A 16,814-nucleotide genomic window follows, 5' to 3' on the forward strand; every position below is an offset into this window, starting at 1 on the left:
AATGCTCGGGCGTGCTCGGGCTGCAGGTTGGGAATGCTCGGGGCAGCAGGTTGGGAGTGCTCGGGCTGCAGCAGGTTGGGAGGTGCTCGGGCTGCGGGTTGGGAGTGCTCGGGCTGCAGGTTGGGAATGCTCGGGGCAGCAGGTTGGGAGTGCTCGGGCTGCAGGTTGGGAGTGCTCGGGCTGCGGGTTGGGAGTGCTCGGGCTGCAGGTTGGGAGTGCTCGGGCTGCAGGTTGGGAGTGCTCGGGTTGCAGGTTGGGAGTGCTCGGGCTGCAGGTTGGGAGTGCTCGGGCTGCAGGTTGGGAGTGCTCGGGCTGCAGGTTGGGAGTGCTCGGGCTGCAGGTTGGGAGTGCTCGGGCTGCAGGTTGGGAGTGCTCGGGCTGCAGGTTGGGAGTGCTCGGGCTGCAGGTTGGGAGTGCTCGGGCTGCAGGTTGGGAGTGCTCGGGCTGTAGGTTGTGAGTGCTCGGGCTGCAGGTTGAGAGTGCTCAGGCAGCAGGTTAACTAAAATGCTCTCCCTCTGTCCGTTGCTGTATACCATCTAGCCACAATCCCTCAAACGGTTTAGTGGTCGAAGTGTGATTTCCTGTTTACCCAGTGTTCTCGTGGAAACAGCCGGATCTCAGAACTGATATGATACAAGCCTCTGTTTGTTGTTGTTTTGCTCTGGGTTTGGGGGAATTAAGGTGTGTGTGATGTGCAATGTGATCCCACTAATGGCAGCCAAATGTATTTCTGTAGCATTCTTTTCAGCCTGCATCATGTGTTCAGAGGCACAGTAACATGATCCCAGATACCTCTGTGTATCTGAAGACTAACTGACAGTCAGGACACAGCATTTCTATTCAACTTTAGGGAAAGCTTTCCCTAGCCTCATGGACGCAGAGCCTAGAGTTGAAGTCGGAAAGTTGACATACTTAGGTTTCGTTCGGTAACTCGTTTTTCAACCACTCCACAAATTTATTGTTAACAAACTATAGTTTTGGCAAGTCAGTTAGGACAGCTACTTTGTGCATGACAAGTAATTTTTCCAACAATTGTTTACAGATTAATTCACTTTATCACAATTCCAGTGGGTCAGAAGTTTACATATACTAAGTTGACTGTGGCTTTAAACAGCTTGGAAAATTCCATAAAATCAATATATGCCATTTAGCGGACGCTTTTATCCAAAGCGACTTACAGTCATGTGTGCATACATTCTACGTATGGGTGGTCCCGGGAATCGAACCCACTACCCTGGCGTTACAAGCGCCATGCTCTACCAACTGAGCTACAGGAAGCCACTATCAAAGTCAATTGGAGGTGTACCTGTGGATGTTTTTTAAGGCCTACCTTCAAACTCAGTGCCTCTTTGCTTGACATCATGGGAAAATCCAAATAAATCAGCCAAGACCTTAGAAAAATAATTGTATACCTCCACAAGTCTGGTTCATCCTTGGGAGAAATTCCCAAATGCCTGAAGGAACCACATTCATCTGTCCAAACAATAGTAAGTAAGTATAACCACCATGGGACCACGCAGCCATCATACCACTCAGGAAGGAGACGCGTTCTGTCTCCTGGAGATAAATGTACTTTGGTGCGAAAAGTGCAAATCATTCCCAGAACAACAGCAAAGGACCTTATGAAGATGCTGGAGGAAACAGGTACAAAAGTATCTATATCCACAGTAAAACGAGTCCTATATCGACATAACCTGAAATGCCACTCAGCAAGGAAGAAGCCACTGCTCCAAAACCACCATTAAAAAGCCAGACTACGGTTTGCAACTGCACATGGGGACAAAGAACGTACTTTTTGGAGAAATTTCATCTGGTCTGATGAAACAAAAATGCTTGCAAGCTGAAGAACACCATCCCAACCGTGAAGCATGGGGGTGGCAGCATCATGTCGTGGGGGTGCCTTGCTGCAGGGGGGACTGGTGGACTTCACAAAATAGATTCATAATGAGGCTGGGAAAATGATGTGGATATATTGAAGCAACATCAAGACATCAGTCAGGAAGTTAAAGCTTGGTCGCAAATGGGTCTTCCAAATGGACAATGACCCCAAGCATACTTCCAAAGTTGTGGCAAAATGGCTTAAGGACAACAAAGTAAAGGTATTGGAGTGGCCGTCACAAAGCCCTGACCTCAATCCTTTAGAAAATGTGTGGGCAGAACTGAAAAGGCGTGTGTGAGAAAGGAGGCCTACAGACCTGACTGTGACACCAGCTCTGTCAGGAGGAATTTTGTATTTGTTTTATTTTCATTTCACCTTTTATATAACCAGGCAGGCAAGTTGAGTAGAAATTCTCATTTACAGCGGTGACCTGGCCAACATAAAGCAAAGCAGTTCGACACACAACATCCAAGAGTTGCACATGGAATAAACAAACATACTCAATGATACAGTAGACAAAAAAAAGTAAATATACAGTGTGTGCAAATGAGGTAAGATAAGGGAGGTAAGACAAAAAAATAGGCCATAGTAGCGAAGTAATTACAATATAGCAATTAAACACTGGAATTGTAGAGTGTACAGAAGATGGATGTGCAAGTAGAGATACTGTGGTGCAAAGGAGAAAAATAAATATATACAGTATGGGGATGAGGTAGTTGGATGGGCTATTTACAGATGGAATGATCTGTGAGCTGCTCTGACAGCTGGTGCTTAAAGCTAGTGAGGGAGATATGAGTCTCCAGCTTCAGCGATTTTTGCAGTTCGTTCCAGTCATTGGCAGCAGAGAACTGGAGGGAAAGGCGGCCAAAGGAGGAATTGGCTTTGGGGGTGACAAGTGAAATATACCTGCTGGAGCACGTGCTACGGGTGGGTGCTGCTATGGTGACCAGTGAACTGGGATAAGGCGGGGCTTTACCTAGCAAAGACTTGTAGATGACCTAGAGCCAGTGGGTTTGGCGATGAGGAATGGGCCAAAAATAATCCAACTTATTGTGGGAAGCTTGTGGAAGGCTACCAAAAACGTTTGACCAAAGTTAAACACAATGCTACCAAATAGTAATTGACTGTATGTAAACTTCTGACCCACTGGGAATGTGATGAAAGAAATAAAACCTGAAATAAATCACTCTACTATTATTCTGACATTACACATTCTTAAAATAAAGTGGTGATCCTAACTGACCTAAGACAGGGAATTTTTTGCGGAAAGACGCATTTCAGTTGAATGTATTCAGTTGTACAGCTGACTTGGTATCACTCTTACTTTACCCCACTATGCACTGCAATGAACAGTCTTTTTTGAGAACAGTGATTAAGTTATATTATTAGCCCAAATTATGATTATATAATCATCACATGACTATAATCATTTTTATGGTGTAAGTTAGCTTCCCAAGGACCACCTATGTTAGAATAACTGTCCACATTTACTTTTCCTCAGCCAACTAAATGAGTAACCTATGTAAAAAAAAAAGTTGACCTATTCTATTGGTCAGCTTGTCATTCTGTGCGAGAAAGAAATAGCCTATTGCAAACGGACTCTGGCACAGTTGTGGGACGATAAATCCCAAATTCATACAGCCAGTAGGTCTATGCTAAATATTATTTTCTTTAAAGGGGGGGGGGGGACGACACTTTAAAAAGCAATGAGTCTCGTGCAACAGATCTGAACGTTTCGCTTGGAATGTTGATAAACTTAAGCGCAGCGATGCGCAGAAGGCTGCGTGCGAATGTTCATTCTGTTATGCAGTTAGCGGATAAACAACCGTTTTTTTTTGTGACCGAGAGGAAAATATCCTTTCAAAATTTAGAAAGAGAGGTTAGTGTCTTAAGAAATATTCACGACCTTTGACTTGTTCCACATGTTGTTACAGCCTGAATAAAACATGTATTAAATTGAGATGTTTTTCTAGATGTTTACAAATTAATAAAACATTTATTAAATTGAGATTTGTTGTCACTGGCCTACACACAATACCTCAAAATGACAAAGTGGAATGTTTTTCTAGATGTTTACAAATTAATAAAACATGAAAAATTGATATGTCTTGAGTGAAGTTTTCAACCCCTTTTTTATGGCAAACCTAAATAAGTTCAGGAGTACAAATGTGCTTAACCAGTCACATAAGTCACTCTGTCTTCAATAATAATTCATGACTAACTAATCTCTGTACTCCACATATACAATTATCTGTAAGGTCCCTCATTAGAGCTGTGAATTTCAAACACAGATTCAACCACAGACCAGGGAGGTTTTCTTTCCAATCAGTTGTTTTGTGATAAGGTAGGGGTGGTCACAGAAGATAGCCCTACTTGGAAAAAAGACCAAGTCCATATTATGGCAAGATCCGCTCAAATAAGCGGAAATAAGAGAAATGAGTCAATCTGGATAATGTCAAGAACTTAACAATTCTTCAAGTGCAGTCACAAAAACAATCAAGCGCTATGATGAAACTGTCTCTCATGAGGACCGCCACAGGAATGGAAGATCCAGAGTTACATCTGCTGCAGAGGATATGTTCATTAGAGTTAATTGCTTCAGAGGTCAAGCAACAGACACATCTCAACATCAACTGTTCAGAGGAGACTGTGTGAATCAGGCCTTCACGGTTGAATTGCTGCAAGGAAACTACTACTAAAGGACACCAATAATAAGATACTTATTTTTTTACATTTTATTTTTAACTAGGCAAGTCAGTTAAGAACAAATTCTTATTTACAATGACAGCTTACCCCGGGCCAATTGTGCGCCGCCCTATAAGACTCCCAATCACGACCAGTTGTGATACAGCCTGGGCCAAGAAACACAAGCAATAGACAGACTGGTAGAAATCAAATTTGAGATTATTGGTTCCAACCGCCGTGTCTTTGTGAGACGCAGAGTAGGTGAACGGATGATCTCTGCATGTGTGAACAATGGGTCAAACACAATTGACATGGTTTGGAAGGAGTTGGACCGCAGAGTCCAAGGAAAAACAGCCAACAAGTGAAGCCGGTTGAGAGAATGCAAAGGGTGGCTTCTTTGAAGAATCTAAAATATATTTAGACTTGTTTAACACTTCTTTGGTTACTACATGATTTCATAGTTTTGATGTCTTCACTATTATTCTACAATGTAGAAAATAGTAAAAATAAATAAAAACCCTTGAATTAGGTGTGTCAACTTATGATGAAAATTACAGGCCTCGTCTTTTTAAGTGGGAGAACTTGCACAATTGGTGGCTGACTAAATACTTTCTTGCCCCAGTGTGTATGTATGTGTGTGTGTGTATATATATATATACACACAATATTAAGGGTGTGGGGTTTCCACGTCACCAAGTTCAATAACAAATCAGGCACAAATAGAACTCAAGGGGCAAGTTTATTAGGGATTTTCGTACACAGGGAAAGACGGGGGAATTCAACAATCACCTCACAGTCCACGTTCCGTTTTCCAGGGTAATCCTCACACTCGGGTCCTCAGCTAATCCGGTCCGGTACACAAGGGAGTCCGACAGTCCAAGACACAACATGTAATCTCACAGATATTATGCTCTCTTCATAACGCTCTTGGTTCTCTCCTACTCTGCCCCGTTGTGCATGCTGCTTTCCCTTTTTATCCCCAAACACTTCTTCGCTTAACGAGCTACAGTCTTACCTGGATCACTGTGTCCATATGGCAGAGGCTGCTGTTCTCGCATTTTGTTGAATTTGAGATTTTCTTCAATTTCATTCAGATTTTTATTATTAAAATGAAACAGGCACACGCTATGTCATCGGTAGAAACAGTAGGCTATAAGTATCTCCAACTTTAAATTCCCGCCACCAATGAAGTCTTTATAAAATAAAATAATAATAAAATAATAAAATAATCGCCTAAGTTTTCTATGGTGGGATTTTGTCTATAGGCTACTTTGAAGAAGGGTTAGACATGCCTCATAATATGTAGTAAAATATTCAGGTTTCAAACAATTATGTATAATTTCCAAATGCATATTTCCTCCAGCTCACATTGTAAAGTGGTGGTGATGCGCTGATGGCCTGTTGCTTGCAGTTGAATGGTGAATTTGGAGGCGCTCTTCAATTACCAGTTGAGAAATAAAAATAGTAGCTCTTTTTTTAAAATCATGCACCACAATTGTTTTTAACATGCAATCGCATTTAGAATTGTTGTGCAATGAGTGGGCTTCTAAAAGCATGTTTAGGTCCAGCTGCAAGAGGAGCATTAGGAGAAATCCCTCTCAAAATAAATCTCTGTATGCTGTGCGTGTGATAGTTGTGTTGGACAAATATAAAGATACATGATGACTAACGAAAATAAACACAATTTATTTACACTATATTATCCAAATTAACCTATTGATCGATAAGCATGATGGTCGAATGTACTCACATCGACTGATTCCCCCCCCCATCACTGAATATAAAGCATTATTTTGGAATGGGATTGTTTTTCTCCTGGTCATTTTGGCCGGCAACAGTTTTATTTGTCGACTTTTAGTATTTTTTTCCGGGGCGCTAACGGAACCTGTTTGCTGACTGCAGGGGCGCAACTTTGGTTTTAGAAGTGGGGCAGGATTCTTTTTTTTTTAAAGGGAAAAAAAGTATTATTATATCCACTTTGAAAAACACTCAACAGCCGACCCGGCTGTGCGGAGGCATCCGTGTGGTCCTAAAGCACACCGTTGCCTTGTTTTGTATCACATTCCAATGATAAATCTGGGGAGGACAGATGTGACCCGATTGAGGAAACTAGGCATACTAGGCATATGACTTCACAGGAGAGCCATTTGAACGTTATTTTAAAACATTTATTTAAAAAAACGGGGTTTGGCAGAAATGCCTTCTCGAATATGTGCCTTAATAACAAACTTGAATGCCATCTGTAAATAAAAATAAAATTGTTAAATTACGAGCTTTGTTGGTTAAGTCACAGAACAAGCAACCTTCCCACTAGCCATGATTGACTGAGATAATAAGTGGGCTGGACATGCTGAGAGAGGAGTTCAAATTGATCTGCATATAGGCTTCTGTCTATTTGAGCTCATCAGTCTGTGTTGGTAATCCTGTCGAATGCGGCTTTTTTTAATGTATTGTGTAGTGGAGCTGCATAAGTGTTGGTCACCACTTTCAAGTTTTGAAATCAGTGGAATTCGAGTATGATAGCTAAAGTGATGGAGAAAACGCCTGTCTCCGGATTACATGTTCAAGCTAAGGGCAACCGTGGTATGGCATTCCTGAGAGGGAGACCCGTCCATCATGCATGATGATGTATATAGGTAAAATAATCTAGCATTAGCTAGCTACATTATCAGATATTACACGTTTCTAATCTTGACAGAAAGTGGTTTCATTTCAAGCTCAAGTGTACTGTTAACTAGCTAGCTAGCGTTAGCTGGCTGGCTCCCTAGCTGACGTTATAATTTGTATCCCAGAGTCGTATTCATGCAGAGTAGTAATGACATGATTTGGCACTGTGTTCATTGTTGTTTAGTATTAACTAGCTAATGTTAGCTAACGTTTCGTGACGTGTGTGATTCTAAACATTGTTTACCTAGCTGGCTAGCAACATGTCTTAAGCTAAAGTGCACTGTTAGCTGGCTAGCTATCTATCTGATGTTATTATTTGTATCTCAGAGCCATTTACTTTTCTAGTTAGAGCCTAATGTTAGCTTGCTAACATTGAACCTGGTTGGTTAGCTTCCAGCACCGTGGCATTGTTGAATATGGCCGGTGTCAGTAAACGTCTGCAAAAAAGCGTAATGAAATTGTTGCCGGCAGGGCTGGTTAGGCTGTTTTCATGTTATCCCTAGGTAGACAAATTATCAAGTGTGCCATTTTCCTAAAAGTGAGTTTACAAGTTTATCAACTTTCAAAGCAGAATTACCTCCCCATTGTTCCTCAACTGCAGTGTCTGATATACACTTTTGTAGCTCTGAGTCTCTACTTTTATCCAATATAAAAAATAAACATTTCAAATGTTGCTACGTTAGACCGAATCCAGGTGGTGAGTCACATATATACAATTTCAGTATATGGGGGGCATGTACCCAGTGAAAGTTGCGTCTCTGGCTGACTGTTCCATTCATAGGAATAATCACAGCGGGGGCCTGTCAGCATGACCCCCTTGTTGGTCTTCTCTATGATACATGTTCGGCTGCAAACTGGACATCTCTCCAATATCTGCAGCAGACAATCTTATGAGGTGGTGTTGACTGGTAGGGCCTGTGACAGGGTGATATAATAGCCAAGTTACAACTTGCATTTTGTTCTGAAGAAAGAACGAAGCTTTTTGCTATAGTGCACGTCAAAAGCAAAAATGACTCAACTCGTTGTATCTTGCTTGGCTGAGGAATTAGCCTCCTGTTTTATCAACCCGGGTATTTTTTTTATGTGTGTTTTTATACAACTTCTGCATATTTAACATAACGTCGTTGTTAATGAAGCTGTCTGTGTCATCAGGGCAGTAACTCGGGTCACTATCAGACGCTTTAAGATTTCCTTTTCATAGTATTCAAGTGAGACTCTGGCAACAAGACAGGTGTCATAAAGGTCTCGTGACTTTTATTCTGAGGTCTCACCTGACAAAACTGTGAAAATAGCAAGTGAACAGTGAATGAATTATCGCTAAAACCATTGCAATCACACATTGAAGGACATGTTACTATACCCATCTTTTCCCTTTCTGGTAGGTCCCGGCATCCGTTCACGACTAAGGGGGGGGGGGATCAGTCTGGCAGGGTCAACTAATGTCATCGACACTCATTTATAAACATAGCTTGAGAAATAAAGTAATAACGTCATCTCAAATTCTATGTAGACCGACTGCTTCCGGATTCGATTAGATTCAGGCCGGTGACGCCGCTATAATATGCCACCAACTGTGACATGATTTGTTATGGCCCTGGGTTGGTTTGTTGCTGCTAGTTAGTTCACTGTTGTAGTCAGACATGAGCTGGCTAGTACCACCATAGCTGCATCCAATATTTATTTGATATGGGTTGCTCCTCTGGGAGGCTAATATGACTGTTTAGTCTAAATTACACTAATTTACAGTGGCATGGGGATAAGATGGCATTGCTAAAGTAGGAAAAATAGTTAGTAGGAAACAACTTTGCCATATTATGATGTCATCAAATTTACTTTAGAGAGAGAGCCATGTTTGCGACTACTGTTACTTGCAAACTTTGTGAGAGAAAAAAATCTGTCAATGCTAATGTTAGCTAGCTAAAATACGGTGGTCCCCTCAATCTTCGTTGGCTGGCTAAAGTTCTACTGCATCTAAAGTCATTCTGGTGAAATCACAATCATGACAAAAGGTTTTCTTGCATTCCTTTGAAACGTTATTGTTTTTCCATGCCTAAATATACATAACCAGATACATAAGCAGCAGTCTATGGTCTAGCTGATGATATACTCACCACCACTGGAGACCAACAAACTCCAACCTATTCCGCATGATAGCGTCTAGTGATGCACTAATATGACATTTTTGACTGGTACCGATATACAATATTTTCCTTGCCAAAAGAAAACTATACCAATATAAAACATTTTAGCGGCCTTTTAAGCATTCTGGTACAGTTAAATAATTAACACACACACATGGACACAGCGGACTAAGGCATTGCATCTCAGTGCAAGAGGCGTCACTACAGTCCCAGGTTCGAATCCAGGCTGTATCACATCCGGCCATGATTGGGAGTCCCATAGGGCGGCGCACAATTGGCCCAGCGTCGCCCGGGCCGTCATTGTATATAAGAATTTGTTCTTAACTGACTTGCCTAGTTAAATAAAGGTTACACACACATACCACACTGACAAAAAGTTATTTTGTTGGCATTTACGTATGTCCCCATTACCAGTAAAACATAATCAAAAACCTATTTCTTTCACTTAATTGATGTGCTGTTTCGTTGTTCAGTCGTTTCATTCTCAAACAGGATTTCTATGCAACGCCGTTTGGGTCGTTGTTGTCAAAAAAGATACACGTCAAATAAGCTTGTTGACCAATCAGGAGCTGAATATGACTGCATAATAATTTTACGCGTTCATACATTTTTTACGTAGATATTACACATTGAGTACACTATCACTTGTATTTCATATGTCATAACGAGCTATCGATACGTATGCTATGATGCTGGTAAAGTTTTCTCGTGCACCTAAAGTGCTGTTCTTAAAAATAAAAAAAAGCTAGCTAGCTTCTTGTTCTTCCCCAAAAACATAATCTGTTTCAGTAGCTATAGTTAGCTAGCTAAAATAACCCTAATTTATAAGACATTTCTTATTTGAATAATGGTGATCGAACCCATCTATGTGAAGCTAGCCACAATAGTGGACTTTGAGGTTAGCCTTCAAAATAAAAGTATGGCATAATTCTACTATTTGTATTCATTTGCATCACTGTCAATGACATACTTTTACTTTGAAGGCAACTGCAAATTCCACTATTGTGCCTAATCCTTATTGTGGCTAGCTTCACAACACATAACCCAGTCCGGTCGAGCCTCACTAGTCAGATGAAGCTAGCTGGCTGCTAATAACGTTAGCTTTGGGCAACAGGGTCAAGTAGCTGGCTAGCTATATATTTTCATGAACTGAAGTTTAATGTCAATAGGCGAATAGCAAGTGGCAACCTAGCTAATACTTACTCACAAAAATGTCTAAATCATTGCTAAGAATAATAAGAATGACTGAAGTTTCTACTAGTCATTGTTTTCAGGCTGGTTGTATTGGTGCTATAGCTAGGTACCAAGCTAAAGGTAGCAACCCCAGAAGTTGCCGTCCAACAAAGTGTAAACACGAGGTGTTTGCAGACTTTTTTGTATAGCTTTGACAGTGCTGCTGTATATATTTTTTTGACATGCAAGACCCAAACAGCGTTCCATAGTATGTATTTCGTGAAGCTAATAGCAGGGATGCTTTTATACTGTGTAACTCCGGTAGGGCAACATCTGAAAAATAGCGCACTTGGTAGTGTGTACCAGTGCTCAACCAGTCAGCGAACATCACCCACGACAGAGAACGGTTGATTGTCAAGGGCAATGAATTCCATTATTTTGGCATTAATGGATTTCACTTTTGAGTTGTCTCGCTGAAATGTTCTTACTCTTTCAAATGACTGCTGGACTTGTTTACTGCTCGATCCACACAGCAGACATTGTGGGCTAGGTTAGGGATGCTGTGTAGCGCAACATGTTACCTGGCGTCATTTTTAAAATCTATTTTTATTTTTTTATTTCACCTTTATTCAACCAGGTGCTTTACCTAGCAGAGACTTGTAGATAACCTGTAGCCAGTAGGTTTGGCGATGAGTATGAAGCGAGGGCCAACCAACGAGAGCGTACTTTGGTGACAAAACGGATGGCACTGTAGACTGCATCCTATTTTTTGTGTAGAGTGTTGGAGGCTATTTTATAGATGACATCACCGAAGTCGAGGATCTGTAGGATGGTCAGTTTTTTTAAATATTTTTTTAAATTATTTTTTTTAACCTTTATTTAACCAGGCAAGTCAGTTAAGAACATATTCTTATTTTCAATGACGGCCTGGGAACAGTGGGTTAACTGCCTGTTCAGGGGCAGCACGACAGATTTGTAAATTGTCAGCTCGGGGGTTTGAACTCGCAACCTTCTGGTTACTAGTCCAACGCTCTAACCACTAGGCTACGCTGCCGCCCCTTTACGAGGGTATGTTTGGCAGCATGAGTGAAGGATGCTTTGTTGCGATATAGGAAGCCGATTCTAGATTTCATTTTGGATTGGAGTGCTTAATGTGAGTCTGGAAGGAGAGTTTACAGTCTAACCAGACACCCAGGTATTTGTAGTTGTCCACGTATTCTAAGTCAGAGCCGTCCAGAGTAGTGATGCTGGACGGGCGAGCAGGTGCGGGCAGTGATCGATTGAATAGCATGCATTTAGTTTTACCTGCATTTAAGAGCAGTTGGAGGCCACGGAAGGAGAGTTGTATGGCATTGAAGCTCGTCTGGAGGTTAGTTAACAAAGTGTCGAAAGAGGGCCCAGAAGTATACAGAATGGTGTCGTCTGCGTAGAGGTGGATCAGAGAATCACCAGCAGCAACATCATTGATGTATACAGAGAAGAGAGTCGGCCCGAGAATTGAACCCTGTGGCACACCCATAGAGACTGCCAGAGGTCCGGACAACAGGCCCTCCGATTTGACACATTGAACTCTATCAGAGAAGTAGTTGGTGAAACACTCAAGGCAATCATTTGAGAAACCAAGGCTGTCGAGTCTGCCAATAAGAATGTGGTGATTGACAGAATCTAAAGCCTTGGCCAGGTCGATGAATACGGCTGCACAGTAATGTCTCTTATCGATGGCGGTTATGATGTCGTTTTGACCAGCTCTGAAACCAGGTTGCATAGCGGATAAGGTACGGTGGGATTCGAAATGGTCGGTAATCTGTTTGTTAACTTGGCTTTCGAAGACCTTAGAATGACGGGGTAGGATAGATATAGGTCTGTAGCAGTTTGGGTCTAGAGTGTCACCCCCTTTGAAGAGAGGGATGACCGCCGCAGCTTTCTAATCTTTGGGAATTTCAGACGATACGAAAGAGGTTGAACAGACTAGTAACAGGGGTTGCAACAATTTCGGCAGATTTTTTTTAGAAAGAGAGGGTCCAGATTGTCTCGCCCGGCTGATTTGTAGGGGTCCAGATTTTTGCAGCTCTTTCAGAACATCAGCTATCTGGATTTGGGTGAAGGAGAAATGGTGGGGGCTTTGGCGGGTTGCTGTGGAGGGTGCCGGACAGTTGACCGGGGTAGGGGTAGCCAGGTGGAAAGCATTGCCAGCCGTAGAGAAATGTTTGTTAAAATTCTCAATTATAGTAGATTTATCGGTGGTAAGTATTTCCTGGCCTCAGAGCAGTGGGCAACTGGGAGGAGGTGTTCTTATTCTCCATGGACTTTACAGTGTCCCAGAACTTTTTTGAGTTAGTACTACAGGATGCAAATTTCTGTTAGCCTTTGCTTTTCTAACTGCCTGTGTATATTTGTTCCTAACTTCCCTGAAAAGTTATTCGATGCTAATGCAGAACACCACAGGATGTTTTTGTGCTGGTCAAGGGTAGACCGATCTGGAGTGAACCAAGGACTATATCTATTCTTAGTTCTACATTTTTTGAGTGGAGCATGCTTAGTTAAGATGGTGATATAGACACTTTTAAAGACAGTCATCATCTACTGACGGGATGAGGTCAATGTAATTCCAGGATACTCCGGCCAGATCAATTAGAAAGGCCTTCTCGCAGAAGTGTTTTATGGAGCATTTGACAGTGATGAGAGGTGGTCGTTTGGTCGCAGACCCATTAAGGATGCAGGCAATGAGGCAGGGATCGCTGAGATCTTGATTGAAAACAGCAGATGTGTATATGGAGGGGGAGTTAGTTAGGATGACATCTATGAGGGTGCCTGTGTTTACGGATTTAAAGTTGTACCTGGTAGGTTCATTGATAATTTGTGTGAGATTGAGGGCACCAAACTTAGATTGTAGGATGGCCGGGGTGTTAAGCACGTCCCAGTTTAGGTCACCTAGTAGCACGAGCTCAGAAGATAGATGGGGGGCAATCAATTAACTTCTTGCGTCGAGCCAACCCAGAACCGGGATCATGACTACAGCCTCAAGCCCATTACCATAACGCAACGTTAACTATTCATGAAAATCGCAAATGAAATTAAATCAATATGCTAGCTCTCAAGCTTAGCCTTTTGTTAACAACACTGTCATCTCAGATTTTCTAAAATATGCTTCTCAACCATAGCAAACTAGCATTTAGCATTTAGCGTTAGCATTTAGCATTAGCATTTAGCGTTAGCATTAGCAGGCAACATTTTCACAAAAACCAGCAAAAACATTCAATAAATCATTTACCTTTGAAGAACTTCGGATGTTTTCAATGAGGAGACTCTCAGTTAGATAGCAAATGTTCAGTTTTCCTGGAAGATTAGTTGTGCAGGAGAAATCGGTCCATTTTCTGCGTCATGTTTGGCTACCAAAAAAAAACGAAAATTCATTCATCCAAACGCCAAACTTTCTTCCACATTAACTCCATAATATCGACTGAAACATGGTAAACGTTGTTTAGAATCAATCCTCAAGGTGTTTTTCACATATCTCTTCATGATATATCATTCCTGGAAGTCTCCTCTCTGTTTCAATCACATGGATGAATGCGAGCAGCTTGGAGATTACGCAACAATTTCAACAAAGGACACCGCGCGGACCCCTGGTAAATGTAGTCTCTTATGGCCAATCTTCCAATGATATGCCTACAAATACGTCACAATGCTGCAGACAACTTGGAGAAACGATAGAAAGGGCAGGCTAATTCGTGGCGCTTTCACAGCCATATAAGGAAAAATCCTGCTCATTTCCTGTTTGAAGTTGCATCTTGGTTTCGACTGTAAGATCAGTTCTGGGGCACCCACAGATCATATCTTTGCCGTTTTGAAAACGTCAGAGTGTTTTCTTTCCAAAGCTGGCAATTATATGCATAGTCGAGCATCTTTTTGTGACAAAATATTGCGCTTAAAACGGGCATATTTTTTTATCCAATAATGAAATAGCGCCCCCCCTAGCTTCACAACTGGTTAACATATGGTATTGAGGGCACAGCTGGGGGCAAAGGGAGGTCTATAGCAAGCGGCAACAGTGAGAGACTTGTTTCTGGAAAGGTGAATTTTTAGAAGTAGAAGCTCTAATTGTTTGGGTATAGACTTGGATATTAATACAGAACTCTGCAGGCTATTTTTGCAGTAGATTGCAACAACGCCCCCTTTGGCAGTTCTATCTTGGCGGAAAATGTTATAGTTAGCGATGGATATTTCAGGGTTTTTGGTGGTTTTCCTAAGCCTGGATTTAAACACGGCTAAGACATCCGGGTTGGCAGAGTATGCTAAAGCAGTGAGTAAAATAAGCTTAGGGAGTAGGCGTCTAATGTTAACATGCATGAAATCAAGGCTTTTACGGTAACAGAAGTCAACAAATGAGAGCACCTGGGGAGTGGGAGTGGAGCTAGGCACTGCAGGACCTGGATTAATCTCCACATTACCAGAGGATAAGGGTATGGCTAAAGGCTGTACGAACTGGCCGTCTAGCACGTTCGGAACAGAGAGTAAAAGGAGCAGGTTTCTGGGCACAATAGCATAGACTCAAGGCATAGTGTACAGACAAAGGTAAGGTAGGATGTGAGTACCATGGAGGTAAACCTAGGCATTGAGTAATGATGAGAGAGATATAGTCTCTAGAGACGTTTAAAACAGGTGATGTCATCACATATGTAGGAAGTTGAACAACATGGTTGGTTAAGGCATATTGAGCAGGGCTAGAGGCTTTACAGTGAAATAAGACAGTAATCACTAACCAGGACAGTAATGGACGAGGCATATTGATATTAGAGAGAGGCATGTGTAGCAAAGTGAACATATGGGTCCAGTGAGTGGTTGGGCTGACTGGGGGGACACGGCGATTCAGACAGTTACCAGGCTAACAAGCTAACAGTTAGCAGACCGGGGCTGGCAAGCTAGCAGTTAGCAGACCGGGTTAGCAAGCAAGCAGTTGGCAGACCGGGGCTAGCAGTTGGCAGACCGGGTCAGGCAAGCTAGCCTTTGGGGGACGTCGCGATGGGGATAAGTCTGTTTTTGCCTCTTTGTGCGGTGACGTCGCTAGACAAGTCGCTAGTAGGCTGCGGTTAGCGGACGTCACGCCTGAGGGGCCTGTTGGAATCCTCGGCCAGATTGTCGGTACCGGTAGTAGAAGGGGTCCGGATATTGTAACCCAGGCTTCGGTGGTAGCACAGGAAGCCTGGCCGGGCTAGCTTCAGGCTAATTGGTGCTTGCTCCGGGATGGAAATGCTGGCCAGGAGTAAAAAAGAAATAATAGGTCCGTTATGCTCCGGTTTGAGGCACGTTGTTCGAACTGGCGAGAGCTTTCCGAGCTAAAGGTTAGCTGATGACAGCCAGCAATGGTTTGCTGACTGATAGCTGGTAGGTAGTTAGCTGGCTAGCTTCAGTTGAGGGATTCCAGATCCGAGGTAAATAGAAATACTTTAGGGAAAAAAAACAGATCCTTGCCACATTGGGTGAGGCTGGTTGAGGTTTAGGAAAATATTTTTAAAAGATATGCGATGCAAAATATGTAAAAAGATGTATACAAGAGACACGACACGACAAAGACGTCTGACTGCTACGCCATCTTGGACATTATGTCCTACGTTATATATGTTTGCATGTTAGCTTTGACATGAGTTTTTAACATCGGCGTTAAACCATAGAGTTTGGCTGTGCATCCTGCTGTAATATGCGCCATACATTACATGGTCAAGCCTTATAGGGCTTTTCAGGTTCAAACTGACGTGATCCTTTGTACACGTTGGTTGGGGGCGATGAAACAACAGAGAAGCCCCTTTCAATGACGTGAAAAAGCAAAGTGGACGGCAGGGTGACTTTTGCACACGGAGACAAATATTAGGCAGCAGGGATCTTAATCCTTGAGGGGATTGTCTCTGCTGCTGTTACCAAGAGTGGCACTGCATCTCAGTGCTAGAAGCGTCATTACAGACTCTGGTTCGATTCCAGGCTGTATCACAACCGGTCGTGAGACCCTATGGGAGTCCCATAGGGCGGCGCACGATTGGCCCAGCGTCGTCCGAAAAAAAATTGTTCTTAACTGACTTGCCTAGTTTAATAAAGGTGAAATAAAATAACAAAATAATAAAAGAAGCTTAATCTTGCAAGCTAAAAGTAGCCACTTAGCTAACATTAGCCACTTAGCTAGTATTAGCAAGTTAGCAAAACCCAGCTGGAAAACATTTATTTGGCACATCTTAGGTTGTTAATTTAATAGTTATAAGGTATATAGCTGTGTACTT

The sequence above is a fragment of the Oncorhynchus keta genome, chromosome 23 (genome assembly GCF_023373465.1).
Source record: "Oncorhynchus keta strain PuntledgeMale-10-30-2019 chromosome 23, Oket_V2, whole genome shotgun sequence".
Lineage (NCBI taxonomy): Eukaryota > Metazoa > Chordata > Actinopteri > Salmoniformes > Salmonidae > Oncorhynchus > Oncorhynchus keta.